Raw genomic sequence first — 17,236 nt, forward strand, 5'->3', positions numbered from 1 at the left:
TTGCCTCGATTGCCTCGATCGCTTTCGATCGCTTTCAATCGCCTCGATCGCCTCAATTGCCTCGATTGCCTCGATCGCTTCGATTGCCTCGATTGCCTCGATCGCCTCGATTGCCTCGATCGCTTCAATTGCCTCGATTGCTTCGATTGCCTCGATCGCCTCGATTGCCTCGATCGTCTCGATCGCTTTCAATCGCCTCGATCGCTTCTATTGCCTCGATTACCTCGATTGCCTCGATCGCTTCAATTGCTTCGATTGCCTCGATCGCCTCGATTGCCTCGATCGCTTCAATTGCCTCGATTACTTCGATTGCTTCGATTGACTCGATCGTCTTGATTGTGATCGCGTTTCTTTTGCACAATGTTGTGTTCTTGATCGCTAACAACTTGTGCTTTATTATTTTACCTCTTTTCTCATCATTTTATTTCATTTTATTTGTTATTTAAGATGTGTACCTGCTGTACTCTACTGCCCTTACTTTTTAACAACTTATGCTTTCTATTATTTTACCTCTTTTCTCATCATTTTATTTGTTATTTATGTTTTAATTGTGTCTTGCCGCATTTAATGTTGATGTAAAGCAATTTGAATTACCTTGTGTTGAATTGTGCTATACAAATAAACTTGCCTTGCCTAGTTTCGTTGCATTATAGCTAACACGACTATCAGTTTACTGTTCTTACAACATGTCCATAAAAACAAAACAAAACAAAAACAAAACAACACAACCCAGTCTCAGGTCTCAGGACTCGGGGAGTTTTTACCTGCCATTGTTTATGTAATAATTGCTCGGGGGTTTATGTTCTGGGTCTCTGGAAAGCGCCTAGAGACAACCTTTGTTGTATTAGACGCTATATTGGTTTCTGGTTCCGGGTCGTTGCTCGTGTGGTCGACGGACCGGTCAGCTGAGCAGATTTACCTTCTTTTTACGCTTTTTTTACGCTCTTTTTACGCTCTTTTTACACTCGTTTTTTTTTCTTTTTTCTCTTTTTTGTCTGTTTTCGCCGACCATCCGGCACTTTTTTTGGTATTTATTTCTCTGCGACGCTACCTGCGTTTTTGCACCCCGGCATACGAGACATGCATCATTTATCTGCTTTTATTTTATTCTATTATTCTTTTTGGTACTTGCAACATCTTGATGCTCAGTTGTTCTTGCAATTGCCCCTCGGGGATAAATAAAGTTTTTCTGAATCTGAATATGAATAAAATTTAATTTAATTGAATTGAACTTGTGACGGGGCCCCTCCTGTAAACTGACCAGGTCCCCCCACCCGTCCCCTTTAAGCGGGGGCGCCGCGCACTCGCCCCCCCAGCCCAGGACGGACGTGTCGGATCCTCCCCGGAGAGAAGAGGGGGGGGGGGGGCGTGTAATTCGATGCATGCTGTTAAATCTTTAGAGGATATTGTCTCCCGTGGCGGAGCCTCCACCCACCGGCCCCCCCTCCACCCTGATCACTTCGATTGCCTCGATCGCTTCGATCGCTTCGATCGTTTCGATCGCTCCGATCGCCTCGATCGCTTGGATCGCCTCGATCGCTTCGATCGCCTCGATCGCTTCGATCGCTTCGATCGCTTCGATCGCCTCGATCGCCTCGATCGCCTCGATCGTTCGATCGTCTCGATCGTTCGATCGCTCCGATCGCTTCGATCGCCTCGATCGCCTCGATCGCCTCGATCGTTCGATCGTCTCGATCGTTCGATCGCTCCGATCGTTCGATCGCCTCGATCGCCTCGATCGTTTGATCGCTTCGATTGCCTCGATCGCCTCGATCGGTCGATCGTCTCGATTGCCTCGATCGCCTCGATCGTTCGATCGTTCGATCGTTCGATCGCTTCGATCGCTTCGATCGTTTGATCGCCTCGATCGTTCGATCGTCTCGATCGCCTCGATCGCTTCGATCGTTCGATCGCTTCGATCGCTTCGATCGTTTGATCGCCTCGATCGTTTGATCGTCTCGATCGGCACCAAAATAAAAAGCTTGTGTAAACGAATGGCCAAAACGCATAAAAAAACACAAACGTTTTTGCCACGTGTGAACGGGCCCTAATTTTTTTATTACTTAAATGTTTTTATTATTCAATATTTTTTTTCTTCTTTTTTGTCTGTTTTATTTGACTTTTCGCCGAACATCCGGCACTTTTTTTGGGATTTATTTCTCTGCGACGCTACCTGCGTTTTTGCACCCCGACATACGAGACATCCCTCATTTATCTGCTTTTATCTTATTCTATTATTCTTTTTGGTACTTTCAACGTCCCTCGGGGATAAATAAAGTTTTTCTGAATCTGAATCTGAATATAAATAAAATGCAGTGGTGTAAAGTAACGAAGTACTTCGTTATTGTACTTAAGTAAGATTTTTGAGAATTTGTACTTTTATTGATACTTTCATTTTTCTGTACTTTTACTTTTACTTCATTACATTTTCAAGGAAAAAATCGTACTTTTAATCCGCTATATTTAAAATTGGACACGTCGTTACTCGCTACAAATTAAAGAACAGCACAGCGGAGTCTGATTTATGGTTCCACGTTACACCGGCGCAGAGCTACGGCGTAGGCTACGCGGCGACGCACACCCTTTTTTTTTCACTTTTGTACTTAAGTACATTTTACACCATGTACTTTTGGTACTTTATTATATTTAAGTTGAGGTACTTTTATACTTTTACTTAAGTAATGTTCTTAATTGGTACTTTTTACTTTTACTTAAGTAATTTTCAAGCACAAAATTTGTACTTTTACTTAAGTACAATATTTTTGTACTTTTTCCACCTCTGATAAAATTGAATTGAATTGAACTTGTGACGGGGCCCCTCCTGTAAACTGACCAGCCCCCCCCACTCCACACCCTGTCACCCCCCCCACCCGTCCCTTTAAGCGGGGGCGCGCCGCGCACTCGCCCCCCCCCCCCCCCCCCCCCCAGCCCAGGAGGACGTGTCGGACCCTCCCCGGAGAGAGAGGGGGGGGGGGGCGTGTAATTCGATGCATGCTGTTAAAGCTTTAGAGGATATTGTCTCCCGTGGCGGAGCCTCCACCCACTGCCCCCCCCTCCACCCTGATCACTTCGATCGCCTCGATTTCCTCAATTGCCTCGATTGCCATGTTCGCCGTGATCGTCTCGATCACTTCGATCGAGACGATCACTTCGATCATTCGACCACCTCAATTGCCTCGATCGCTTGATCGTTTGATCGCCTCGATCGTTCGATCGCTTCGATCGCCTCGATCGTTCGATCGCTTCGATCGGTCGATCGCTTCGATCGTTCGATCGTTCGATCGCTTCGATCACCTCGATCGCTTCGGTCACCTCGATCGCCTCGATCGCCTCGATCGCTTCGATCGTTCGATTGCTTCGATCGTTCGATCATTCGATCGTTCAATCGCTTCGATCGCTTCGATCGCCTCGATCGCTTCGTTCGTTCGATCGTTCGATCGTTCAATCGCTTCGATCGTTCGATCGCCTCGATCGCCTCGATCGCCTCGATCGCTTCGATCGTTCGATCACCTCAATTGCCTCGATCGCCTCGATCGCCTCGATCGCCTCGATCGCTTCGATCGCCTCGATCGCTTTGATCGTCTCGATCACTTCGATCGTTCGATCACCTCAATTGCCTCGATCGCCTCGATCGCTTCGATCGTTCGATCGCTTCGATCGTTCGATCATTCGATCGTTCGATCGTTCAATCGCTTCGATCGCCTCGATCGCTTCGTTCGTTCGATCGTTCGATCGTTCAATCGCTTCGATCATTCGATCGCCTCGATCGCTTCGATCGTCTCGATCACTTCGATCGTTCGATCACCTCAATTGCCTCGATTGCCTCGATCGCTTCGATCGCCTCGATCGCTTCGATCGTTCGATCGTTCGATCGCTTCGATCGTTCGATCGCTTCGATCGCCTCGATCGCTTTGATCGCCTCGATCGTTCGATCGTTCGATCGCTTCGATCATTCGATCACCTCGATCGCCTCGATCGCTTCGATCGTTCGATCGTTCGATCACCTCGATCGCTTCGATCGCTTCGATCGAAAACACAAACGTTTTTGCTACGTGTGAACAGGGCCTCATTTTTCTATTATTATAACAACTATCAGTTTATTGTTCTTACAACATGTCCACAAAAAAACAAAACAAAACAAAACAAAACAAAACAAAAACAAAACAACACAACCCAGCCTCAGGTCTCAGGACTCAGGACTCGGGGGGGAGTTTTTACCTGCCATTGTTTATGTAATAATTGTAATAATTTGGAAAGCGCCTAGACTTTTGTTGTATTAGACGCTACATAAATAAAATGTAATTGAATTGAACTTGTGACGGGGCCCCTCCTGTAAACTGACCAGGTCCCCCCCCCCCACACCCTCCCACCCGTCCCTTTAAGCGGGGGCGCGCCGCGCACTCGCCCCCCCAGCCCAGGACGGACGTGTCGGACCCTCCCCGGAGAGAAGAGGGGGGGGGGGCGTGTAATTCGATGCATGCTGTTAAAGCTTTAGAGGATATTGTCTCCCGTGGCGGAGCCTCCACCCCCCGGCCCCCCCTCCACCATCCCCAGCCCTCCCAGCCCTCCCAGCCCTCCTCCACCCTCCGTGCGCCCCTGCGCTCTGCGCCTCACGTGACGCGCTCCAGTACAACACTTCTCTGTTGCGGCTCCCATTCATTTCCTGAGAAGTGGCGAGGGCTGAAGCAGCTGAGCAGGCAGAGTTCGAGCAGGGAGCTGCTCGCAGAGGAGAGGGAGAGAGGAGGAGACCACAGGACTGGGCAAGGAAGGAAGGAAGGAAGGAAAGAAGGAAGGAAGGAGGAACAAACGTCTTCTCCCAGGATCTCCAGGCTCCGCGGATCCGCAGCAGAACCAGGTCTGTGCGTAATTTCGGTTTTTTTGGTTTTTGTTCCGCGTCCTCTCTCTCAGCTGTCACGGCTCATGTCACGGCGGATGACAACTTAGATCAGCGATGTCATTGTGTCGAACCCAGTCCGAGCCCCCCCTCACCCCCCTAGAGGGGGGGTCATGGGGGGGGGGACGGGGACGGGGACGCGCGTCCCCATCAGATCAGGACGGGAACGCGCGCTGCGAAACTCTCCCAGCGCGTCTCCGAGGGGGAGAAAAGTTTGCTGCAAGTCTTAATAATAATAACAATTATAATAATAATAGCAGCTTTTATTTATTTATAGGCGCCTTTTCTGACACTCAAGGTCACCGTGCGGATTAAATCAGAAAATGAATCATAAAATAAAGTAAAGCGCAGAAACTACACTAGGCAAGATAAGCTTTCTGCTTTTTATGCTTCAAGCCCGGACCTTTTCGGTCAAAATAATCACCATGTCGACCAAAGAAAAACCTGTAAATGTTTATTATTATCTTGCTTATTGATTTTTATGCTTATAATGGACCGAAATAAAGATGAACTAACGCAGTGACAGATAAACGGTATATTCAGTTCAGCGCTTTTCCGCCTGTCAGAATGAAGGAAAAACCTGAAAAAGATGAGTTTTTTTGTTTCGATTTGAATTTTGGAAGCCCAAATGTTCTCTTACTAAATTATCTCAGCAAAAAAATATTAAAAATGATGTTTTAAAGGGCAGGAAAAGACGGATATGCATGTGCGACATGAGATTTTTCCAATTGCAGCGCAGTTTCTACAACGCTTAGCCAAAAGCTTCAGCTTGAGCCAGGGAACTCTCAGCTTCTTCTTCTTTCTTTTTTTTATTTTTTTTAATAGAGTGAGAGACAGGGTCTGCTAGTAACGGGTTAAACGTGAGCAGGCTCGGGTAGCAGAGGAAGGACACCAGTGCGCGCACCGCCCGCCTGTGTGGGAGTGTTTGCAGGGGAGGCGTCTTGGATGTCATCGCCTCTCACTTCCACGGTAACGGTCATTGGTATTGATGGGTGGCTGTCACCGAGGCGGAGTGGGGGTGTGTGTGGTCCTGGGGGGGCCCCGGGGGGGGCAGGGGCCCCAGGGGTACCCAGGGGCCCCCGGGACCCCCCCCCACTGCCGGCCCCTGGCTGTTATTTTCAATTACAGGGACCGGCCGGGGCAGAGCTGACAGCAAAGGCATGTGTGTGTCCAGTGGGGAGGTGTGTGTGTGTGTGTGTGTGTGTGTGTGTGTGTGTGTGTGTGTGTGTGTGTGTGTGTGTGTGTGTGTGTGTGTGTGTGTGTGTGTGAAGGGGGGGGGCACTTTGGCCTCTCCTCCTGGTTTGATGTGGAAACTAAAGCTCTGACCTCTGTAACTGCGATGTGGCGGGGGAGACGTCGGTCAGTACAGACTGTATACATGAGGGGGGGGTTTAAGTACTTTATAATACTGTATTTGACCTGGACTTTGTACGTTTTAACCGTATAGAAACAAACATTCAAACATTCAGCACCTTCAGGGGTGTTAGATTATGACAAATGTGCTTTTTATGTGTTTTTTTTTTACAATTCCTGGTCTCGTTAACCAAAACCGAATGGAAAAAAGGCAGTAAGTTTAAAAATAAGTGAAAGATAAGATGTAAAATACCCGGTCGTTGTACGTTTTGACCGTATAGAAACTGTAATTCTCCTCAGTTGTGTGAAATAAGACCTGGAAACAGGAATTGTGACGTAGAATTGTCAAATTGGTTTAATTCACCGTATGAATTGTTACAGATTACTTTTGTAATCCTGTATTTGACCCGGTCTTTGTACGTTTTGACCGTATAGAAACGTAATTCTTGCCATTTTAAGAATGAGATGTACCTGCTGGATCTACTGCCCTTACTGACTAACAACTGGTGCTTTTTATTATTTTACCTCTTTTATTATCATTTTATTTCATCGGTCAGTACATACTGTATACATGAAAGGGGGGGGGTTAAGTACTTTATAATACTGTATTAGACCCGGTCTTTGTACGTTTTGAAACGTATAGAAACGTAATTCTTGTCAGTTGTGTGAAATAAGACCTGGAAACAGGAATTGTGGTGTAGAATTGTCAAATTGAATTGTCAAAGATAACCTTGTTTGAATTGTATAATGGTTTTTGGCTAAATACGATCTTTGACAAAATGATGCTGGACCCAAAGACAAAGACTAGACTGAAACTAAAACTGAAACAGGCTGATGAAACAACACTAGTGTGTTCTTGGTTTAATTCACTGTATGAATTGTTACAGTCACATGCAGGGGAGGGGTAAAAAACAGTAAAAAGTTAAAAAAAATATATAATTACGAAATATAAACAGTATATACAGTACATTGCAATGAAAGTAAAAGTAGTGCGAAAGAAAAAGAAAGCAGGTAGAATGTGTGTGATGTAGACAGACAGGTATTGCACATCTTGTTATTGTTATTGCACGTGTTATTGTCCGTAAACTAAGATGAACCTGCTGGATCTACTGCCCTTACTTTTAACAACTTGTGCTTTTTATTATTTTACCTCTTTTCTTATCATTTTATTTCGTTTTATTTGTTATTTACTGTTTAATTGTGTCTTGCCGCTTTTAATGTTGTTTTATTTAATGTTCACTCACGCACTCACCTCTGCCACAACTGGACTATATTTTAGTTTGCACTTTATATGCTATTTTTTAACCTTTCATGTTTATTTTAATATTAATGTGCTTTTATTGTCTGAGTGGAAGTGTGGTTGTCTATCTATCTATCTATCTATCTATCTATCTATCTATCTATCTATCTATCTATCTATCTGATGTAAAACACTTTGAATTACCTTTTGTTGAATTGTGCTGTAGCAATAAACTTTCCTTGTCTAAGTGAGTGGGGGGTTGAAGGTTTGGTTCCCTCAATAATACATTCTGGGGGGGTTGTACCTTCCAAATATGTTCCCCACCTGTATAAGAGACATATCTGTGGCTCTTGTTGGGTTGTGTTGGTTGTGGGTGTGCAGATATGGGGGGGTCGGTGGGATTGGGGGATCCCCCCTCCCCTTTCACGTTAAAAGTCTCACTTAGATTAGATTAGATTCAACTTTATTGTCATTGCACATGTCATAAGAACAGGGCGACGAAATGCAGTTAGCATCTAACCAGAAGTGCACTGTAAAACCTGATAAGTTAATTGAACTCAAACTGTTTGAGGAAACCAATTGCCTAAAACCATTTAAGTTTATTAACTCAAACAATTCAAGTGTAAAAAAATATTCCATATTCCAAAAAAAAAAAAGGAGTCTTCTTCATGTACTGGATTAATCCGGCTGACGTGTGAGGACTAAGTTGTAACCAGTCTGGAGGAAGGAGGTGATGCTCGGACCTGCAGCCCTGGGGGGTTCTGGGTATTTTATTTTTATTTAGGATCCCCATTAGCATTAGCAACAGCATTAGCTATACTTCCTGGGGTCTGACATTCACACAACACACACATTAACAGTTAATACATAACAGACATACATTATACACGACAAACAAAACAATAATAGACACAACTCCCTTAGTCACAAACAACACAGAAAACTACATCATTCTCAGACATAAATACATAGAAATGAAATCAAATAAAACACCTTCATAACCAATACCTGCCTGAAATGACCTGATCTTAGAATTCTTGACCACTTTTCACCTTTATTGTGAAAGGGTTTACACTACCTGTAATTCTATTCAAACTTCATTCTCTTCCTTTCCAAATGTCAAATCATAATTCATTACATTTAAAAAAATATTGTTTCAACTGAACTGGGCACTGTCTTCATGCTGCTGATTGTTTATTTGTTTTTATGGTATTAAGTATTAAGTGTTGACTTATCCTCTAAAATGAACCCTGAAGCTCGTCTGTCGTCGGTGTTAAAGTGTTAAAGTCTCTGGTTGTTTCTGAAAATCTGCAGGTTCAAGACTTTATGAGATGGAATCGTTTAGATCAAGGACTTTGATTGGTGGATTGATCGTTATTGATCATTATCCTGTTGGACCTGTTGGTTCTTGAGCTTGAAGAAGCGACTGAATGTAATTGTTATGTTTATGTAATAATTGCTCAGGTTCATGTTCTGGGTTTTTGGAAAGATCCTAGAAACAACTTCTGTTGTAATAGACGGTGCTTTATAAATAGAATTGAATTGAAATTGAATGGAATAACGGCATCATAAACACGTTTACTGCTGGGTTATGAAATCCTCCTCGGTTCCTGTTAGAACCCGTCTGCAGATTTAAGGATGTTTACAAACCCAGTTCTTGTAGTTTTTTATACTAAATGCATTTATTAGTTTATCAAAGGCAGCCATTTTTATTTTTATTGTTTAAATGTTTAAGTTTAGGACTTTAGTTTAAGTTTATTTCGTTCCTTCATTATTATTTCAGACCCCTTTAAAAGAAATACATCTTCTTTAAACTTCTTTTATCGCTTTTGGTAACAGAAATCTGCATCTATCTCTTAACTCATATTTACTCTCACCAGCAGACCGGCTCTATCCGTCCATCAACGCCGCCGCGTCCAGGAGAAGCTGCAGCTTCCAGGTGTTCTGGTTTAGAGATGCAACCGATCGATCGGCAACCGATCGATATCGGCCAGATAACGGCTCTATCGGTTTTGATCGGAGATCGGAAAATAAGGCCCAGTCCCAATCCCCCCTCTAGTCCTACTTTTCAGTCCTACCCCTAAATTTTGCGCGTTCCCGTGAGGTTTTTCAGATACTGACTCACCGACCGAGGGGCCAGAGAAAATTTCCCAGAATGCTTTACGTCATCATTTGCAGACTGAATCATAAAAAAAAAACATGGCGGACATTTCTTATTTTTTAGTGAATAAAATCAATATTTTGAGTTAGTTTCTGCATAAAAATGCATTTTGATTACATTTCTAGCGAGAAATATATATTTTACTTTCATAATATTCACTCAGTGAATGTACATAATCACTCGCTTGCCCGTTGTTACGAAGATCTCGCCAGAATAAAGGCTGATTTATGGTTCCGCGTTACACCAACGCAGAGCCTACGGCGTAGGTTACGCAGTGACGCGCGCCGTACGCCGCGTACCCTACGCCGTAGACTCTGCGTCGATTTAACATGGAACCATAAATCAGCTCCCGAGCCGGCAGGCAGTTCTCATCCCGAAATTTTCGAAGCAAATTTCTTAACAGGCGTAGCTACAACTGTTAGATTTCATCTATTAAACAAACATTTATGTTCCTAAATGATTTATTTCAGCCAGTGGTAATTCTCCACAGAGCTGCAGGTTTCTCCCCGGGACGACGGCGCAGGTTGACCTGGTGATCACGTCTGTACTCCGGCTGCTGCTGCTGTTACCATGGTAACAGCAGCTGCTGGTCCCCGGACGAGCGGCTCTTCTCATCGCCGAAAACATTGGGTCAAATTTCTTAACAGGCGTTATTTGGATAAACTGAGCCCAGGTTGGGGATCTTAACAGTTACTTTTACGCCTGAAAAAATATTAAAACTTAATAAAGTGGCATATTAACAGCTACAGCTGAAATTAAAACAGCTTTTGGCTCTCAGCTTCCTGATTTTAGGGGGGGTTCTGAAAGTAGGCGTAGGGGGAGTTTTGGGACAGGGAACAGGGAAGATTTTAAGTGCCCTAAAATCTGTCCCTTCTTTTTTAGGGGTAGTGGTAGAAAGTAGGGGGAGTGTTGGGATTGGGCCTAAATATGTTGTCTTTGTAGTGTATTCAATTGAATATTTTCCCAACTTCAACCGAATCCGGTTTGTATTTACTTATCGTTATCGTCACATGACCAGCATTTTCGTTGCATCTCGTCTCGTTTTCCTCAGCTGATAAAGGTTCGTTGACGAAAGCAGCTTTAAGTGTCACATGGTTTGTTTGCTGCTGCTTCATCTTGAGCAGTAGAAGTTGTCGTTGACTCGAGTCTTAGAGGTTTGGGAGATTTTGGAGGTGAAGCCTCCGAACTGCTATTTCCTCACGTCAGAAGACGATGAACTGTTCCCTCCCTGGGTGTTTTCTGTGGCGGAGCGACCTTTGACCTTTGACCCCGATTCCCCGGGTCCCCGGCCCACGTTTGTTTACCAGATGGAGTCGGCACACAGAGCTCGGAGCATGTGTGCTCAGAGACGCAGAGGATGGAAAGTGTTGTGCAACCGCCAGTGACTCCACCATTGATAGCGTAAATAGTGAAAACAAGACGGAGAGAGAGAAACAGAGAGAGAGAGAGGAACAATGGCCACGGCCGCCTGTGAAACGTAAGCAGCTTGAAGTCGTTCCTGCAGGATTGTTCTGCTCACAAGCAGCCGCTCATTGTTGGAGCTTTCATTACCGGGATCACAGAAACTTTTCACATTTCACAGTAATATCCAGAGAAACCTTCTCTCTCTCTCTCTGCAAAAACTCACAGTCTTACCAGGAATATTTGTCTTATTTCTAGTTAAAATGTCTCATTTATAGTAAAAAAAAATCTCATTACACTTAAAACAAGACTCATCATTTGAAAAAAAGTGAAAATTTACTTGAAACAGGTGAAAATTGTCAAATAACAAGTTATTTTTCTGGTAATGACTCTTGTTTTAAGTGTAATGAGATTTTTTTACTAAAAATTAGACATTTTAACTAGAAATAAGACAAATATTCCTAATAAGATTTGGAGTTTTTGCAGTGTAGCGTCATGTGTGCGACCTGTGTTTATAATTTCTTTGGCCACCGTCAATATTTTCTTGTATTTTACCTGTTTTATATTCTAAAGTCACACTTAAAAGTAACTCCACTTCTCTGCATTGCAAAAACTCAAAATCTAACCAGGAATATTTGTCTTTTTTCTAGTTAAAATGTCATTTTTAGTCCAAAAAAATCTCATTACACTTAAAACAAGAGTCATTACCAGAAAAATTACTTGTTATTTGACAATTTTCACCTGTTTCAAGTAAATTTTCACTTGAAATAAGTAGAAAAATCTAATTCAATTCAGGTTTGAGTCAAATAGTTAAAAAGGATTTGTACTTTACTTGTGTTTTTTTTCAATCAGGACTTTTACTTTTACTTCACTACATTTAAAAGTTAAAAAAATATACTTTAACTTCGTTAGTTTGACATTTGCCACCTCGTTACTCGTGACAAATTAAAATAATCAAAGAATTATATTTTGCAAGAAAGACAGTTTATTTTTGGTTAATTTCATTCAACTGAAAGTAAAATAAAAAAACAAGGGATGAATCATTTTTGGTTGTGTTGCTTCTTTTCATGCGTACTATAAAATACTTGTACTTTTACTTTTGATACTTGAGTATATTTTTTCACAAGATACTTTTGATACTTACACTGCAAAAACTCAAAATCTTACCAGGAATATTTGTCTTATTTCTAGTTAAAATGTCTCATTTTTAATCAAAAAATCTCATTACACTTAAAACAGGAGTCCTTAGCAGGAAAAATAACTTGTTATTTGACAATTTTCTCCTGTTTCAAGTAAATTTTCACTTGAAATAAGTAGAAAAATCTACCAGTGGAACAAGATTTATCTTCTCATTACAAGCAAAAAAATCTTGTTCCACTGGCAGATTTTTCTACTTATTTTAAGTGAAAATGTACTTGAAACAGGTGAAAATTGTTGGATTTTTTCCAGTGATGAGTCTTGTTTTAAGTGCAATGAGATTTTTTTGACTAAATATGAGACATTTTAACTAGAAATAAGACAAATTTAACAGGTTTGTGCAGTGCTCTCTTGTAAAAGTATCTTTCACAAGATACTTTTGATACTTACACTGCAAAAACCCAAAATCTTACCAGGAATATTTGTCTTATTTCTAGTTAAAATGTCTCATTTTTAGTCAAAAAATCTTATTACACTTAAAACAAGAGTCATTAGCAGAAAAATAACTTGTTATTTGACAATTTTCTCCTGTTTCAAGTAAATTTTCACTTAAAATAAGTAGAAAAATCTGCCAGTGAAACAAGATTTATCTTCTCATTACAAGCAAAAAAATCTTGTTCCACTGGCAGATTTTTCTACTTATTTTAAGTGAAAATTTACTTGAAACAGGTGAAAATTGTTGTTTTTTCCAGTGATGAGTCTTGTTTTAAGTGTAATGAGATTTTTTTTTACTAAAAATGAGACATTTTAACTAGAAATAAGACAAATATTCTTGTTAAGATGTAGTTTTTGCAGTCTTCTCTTTCTGCTTTTGTTTTTCACCCCATCCTCTCCTCTTCCTGGAAGTGACTCGCTCTTCGGGGAAAAGGTGCCCCCAGACTCTGATTTAAGGTTTTCCCTGACATGTTTCCAGGCATGCCAGCGTTTTTTATCTGCGGTGACGTTCCCTCCTCCGGCCCGGCGCGTAATTCACCTCCACCAAATATGGTGGCTGGCCGGGAGGGAGAAGGACGGAGGCCAATTAAAGGGATGGAGGAGGATTAGAAGTTTGAAACCGTGTCTCAGAGAATCCTCCGGGGAGCGGATGATTGATGCAGACCCGGGTTCGACCCTGAACTCTGTTTCCATCCGTGTTAAAGGTGTCTCGTACCAGACTTGTACTTGTAGGTCTCCAGACTGTTTTTTTGTGGTCCTGGTCTTGTCTCGGTCTCGGGTCTCTCCAGGTCTCAGGCAGAGCTGGTAGAGTAGCCAAAAATTGTACTCAAGTAAAAGTACTGTTACTTCAGAGTAATATGACTCAAGTAGAAGTAAAAGAAAAAACTACTGAAGTACTGCGTAACTGTTGAGTAACGTCTGATTATTTTTTTAACACAACCATTCAATCAGACAAAAGTACAAAATAATCATCTTCAGGTAAATTAAATCAATAAAATAATAAAATAAATAAAAATAAATAAAAAAATTAAAAATAGCTTAAATTAAAATAATCTTAAATTAAATTCAAGTACTTTAATAAATAATAAAATAAATAAAATAATAACAGAATAAAAGCCTTTGTACTTTTCTTTTTTAACCAGGCAGAACTAGAACAAACATGAACTCATAGAAACTCTGTGTGTGTTTGAGTCTGTGTAAATGTGACAAAACATGCAAAAACAAACATTTTTCCCAAAGAATCACCCAATGATGTCATGAGATTGACGCGTACGCGGATAAAAGGGATAAAAGAAAAGTAACAGCTCAACGTAGCCTAATGTAGCGGAGTAAGAGTAACAGTTTCTTCTTCACAAATCTACTCAAGTAAAAGTAAAAAGTATAGTGATTCAAAACTACTCCTAAAAGTACAACATTTCCCAAAACTTACTCAAGTAAATGTAACTCGTTACTACCTAGCTCTGGATTCAGGACACGTTTCCACGTAGCCGGAAAAACGGATATTTCCCTGGTCCTGGTCTGGGTTTAGACGGTCTTGACTACAAGTCTATCTAGTAGCAGAGGATGCTATGCTAAGCTAAGCATGGGTCCACGTTCAGCTGGGATGGATCTAGTGGCGTCAGCACTAAGGGGGGTCAGATCAGGGAACCTGGTGATGCTTTGGTACCACCAACCTTCACCACGCTGGTGTCATGACGAAAAGGAGGAAGAAAAGGAGGAGAATAAAACCCCACCGTGACGTTAGCGCTGCGTCAGTCGAGCTACTGTACATGAGTCAGTGGGTCGGCGTGTGGTTGTACAGTTAATGTAGAACATGTAGGTCGATCTCCAGGAGTGCTGCCATGCATGCAGATGTGCATATGTTGGGGGGGGTTCATTCAGTTGGAGGACGACACGCATTAGCCGCCGCCGCCGGGGGGGAAGAGAGGCTGCAGCGGCGGAAAGAGAGGAGTCCCATCATCGGGGGAGACCTGAACCGGACATGAAACTAGGTCAGGGAACAGGACCTGAACCCGACCTGAAGAAGGCAGGGGCGCCTCCTCCAGAACTGTTCCTATGGGGGCCAGATGGGGCCACTTCAATTCTTGGGGTGGAACCAAAACTAAAAGCCGTCATTACAGGACTTTATTATACTGTTGTATAAAGGCTCAGAAATACTTAAAGAAACGCCTGCTGATATGCATTTGACCCAAATGATTTGGGATGAAACGCATAACTGACGATAGAATCTATGTGACCGGCAAGTGTTCTTTTTTATTTTTTTTTAAAATTGGGGCCAGTGAGGGGGGGCCAGCAAATTTGTAGGGGGGGCCGCGGCCACCCCTACAAATTTACGCTGGAGACATTGGAAACGCCGTAAACGCTGTAGACGCTGGAAACACCAGAGACATTGGACACGCCAGAGATGCTGGAGACATTGGAAACGCTGGAAACGCCAGAGACATTGGAAACGCTGGAGACATTGGAAACGCTGGAGACATTGGAAATACTGGAGACATTGGAAATACTGGAGACATTGGAAATACTGGAGACATTGGAAACGCTGGAGACATTGGAAATACTGGAGACATTGGAAACGCTGGAGACGCTGGAAACGCCAGACACATTGGAAACGCCGGAGACATTGGAAACGCCGGAGACATTGGAAACACTGGAGACATTGGAAACGCCAGAGATGCTGGATACGCTGGAGACGCTGGAGACACTGGAAATGCTGGAAATGCCAGACACATTGGAAACGCCAGACACATTGGAAACGCCAGAGATGCTGGATACGCTGGAGACGCTGGAGACTTTGGAAATGCCAGAGACATTGGAAACGCTGGAAACGCCAGAGACATTGGAAATGCCAGAGATGCTGGAGACGCCAGAGACGGTGGAAACGCAGAAGATATTGGAAATAGAGATGCACCGATCGATCGGCAACCGACTGGTATCGGCCCGATAATGCCCCTACTGGTTTTGATTGGAGATCGAAAAATAATAGTTCAAAGCAGCCGATCTGATGACGTTTACAACAACAAACTGCCGCAGGAAAGCTTAAGCTAGTAAGCTACACTTACTCTTTACTCTAGTCCAAGTCGTCTCTAAGAGTCTCTAGAGTGAAATATTGCACATTGCCTCAGCCTGAAATAAAATTTCAGACAATTCATGATACTTTCTCATCTCCTAATTTTGATACCTAATAATACAATGTCAGTGTTGTACATGAGACAACAATATTGACGAATTTATGGATTTCACGCTGTGATCGGCAACATCGGGATCAGCAGATACTGATTTTGGAGATCGGTTATTGGTGACCGGCCCTCAAAATCCTGATCGGTGCATCTCTAATTGGAAACGCCGGAGACGCTGGAGACGCCAGAGACGCTGGAGACATTGGAAACGCTGCAGACATTGGAAACCCTAGAGACGCTGGAGACATTGGAAATGCTGGAGATGCTGGAAACGCCGGAGACGCTGGAGACATTGGAAATGCTGGAGACGCTGGAAACGCCGGAGACGCTGGAGACATTGGAAACACTGGAAACGCCAGAGACATTGGAAACGCTAGAGACGCTGGAGACATTGGAAACGACGGAGACATTGGAAACGCTGGAAACGCCAGAGACTTTGGAAACGCTAGAGACGCTGGAGACGCTGGAGACGCTGGAGATGTGCTAGGGGGAAAAAAGCGCTGATGTGGCCGTGCAGCCGCCGGTGTCTCCGGCGTCTCCGGCGCGGCCACATCAGCACAGAGTCAGACCTGCGGACTCAGAGCAAACAAGAGGCCGAGGCACAAAGTGCGTTTGCTATTGATCCGCTGGAGACGGTGCGGTGAGTTTCCTGGGGGGTCAGCGGCGCCGAGAACCGGCTCCTGCAGCCCCCCGACTCAACATTTACCTTGTCCGGACCGGAACCGGACCAGAACCGCCTGGAACCGTCTCCAACAGCTCCGGCGTGGAGGCTCCGCCTCCTCGCCTGCTGGAGCCGACTGGAGTCTCGTCACGGGGAGATGTCACAGTCACGGCTGGTTCAGCCGCTTTGCTGATGCAAGAGGATGTCAGACTCTGTGTTTACCTCTGTGTGTGTGTGTGTGTGTGTGTGTGTGTGTGTGTGTGTGTGTGTGTGTGTGTGTGTGTGTGTGTGTGTGTGTGTGTGTGTGTAGGTGTGTGTGGGGGCGGCTGCTGCTGAAGGGGCTTCCATTTTCCTCTCACAGGCAGATATGAGTCTCTGCATCAACGTAAATATAAGCTGCATCGTCGCTGCAGGCCGCAAAGTTCCTGAGTGTGTGCGAGTGTGTGTGTGTGTGTGTGTGTGTGTGTGTGTGTGTGTGTGCGTGCAGCGGCGCAGGAAGTGGCGTTAGCAGACGTGTGTTTGACACCCTGACAGACAGAGAAACCAGACGACTCGTCGAGCTTTCAGCGTTTCCTCTCCAAATAAACAGCTTCTTCTTTTCCCACAGTCTCAGACGACGAGGTGTGTGTGTGTGTGTGTGTGTGTGTGTGTGTGTGTGTGTGTGTGTGTGTGTGTGTGTGTGTGTGTGTGTGGTAGTGTGGTAGTGTGTGTGTGT

At 43.6% G+C, this 17,236-nt stretch overlaps 1 protein-coding gene across 1 annotated transcript in view; it reads left to right on the forward strand.

Annotated features, from left to right (window-relative positions):
* The first annotated feature begins 4,677 nt into the window (after positions 1-4,677).
* klf12b (Kruppel like factor 12b) overlaps positions 4,678-17,236 on the forward strand; it is a 94,681-nt gene continuing 82,122 nt past the window's right edge. The window contains exon 1 of the mRNA XM_061724655.1: positions 4,678-4,855. The gene's annotated coding sequence lies outside the window, so the exon portion shown is untranslated. The remainder of the gene's footprint in view (positions 4,856-17,236) is intronic.

Source organism: Cololabis saira, chromosome 6 (assembly GCF_033807715.1).
Source record: "Cololabis saira isolate AMF1-May2022 chromosome 6, fColSai1.1, whole genome shotgun sequence".
NCBI classification, from domain to species: Eukaryota; Metazoa; Chordata; class Actinopteri; order Beloniformes; family Belonidae; genus Cololabis; species Cololabis saira.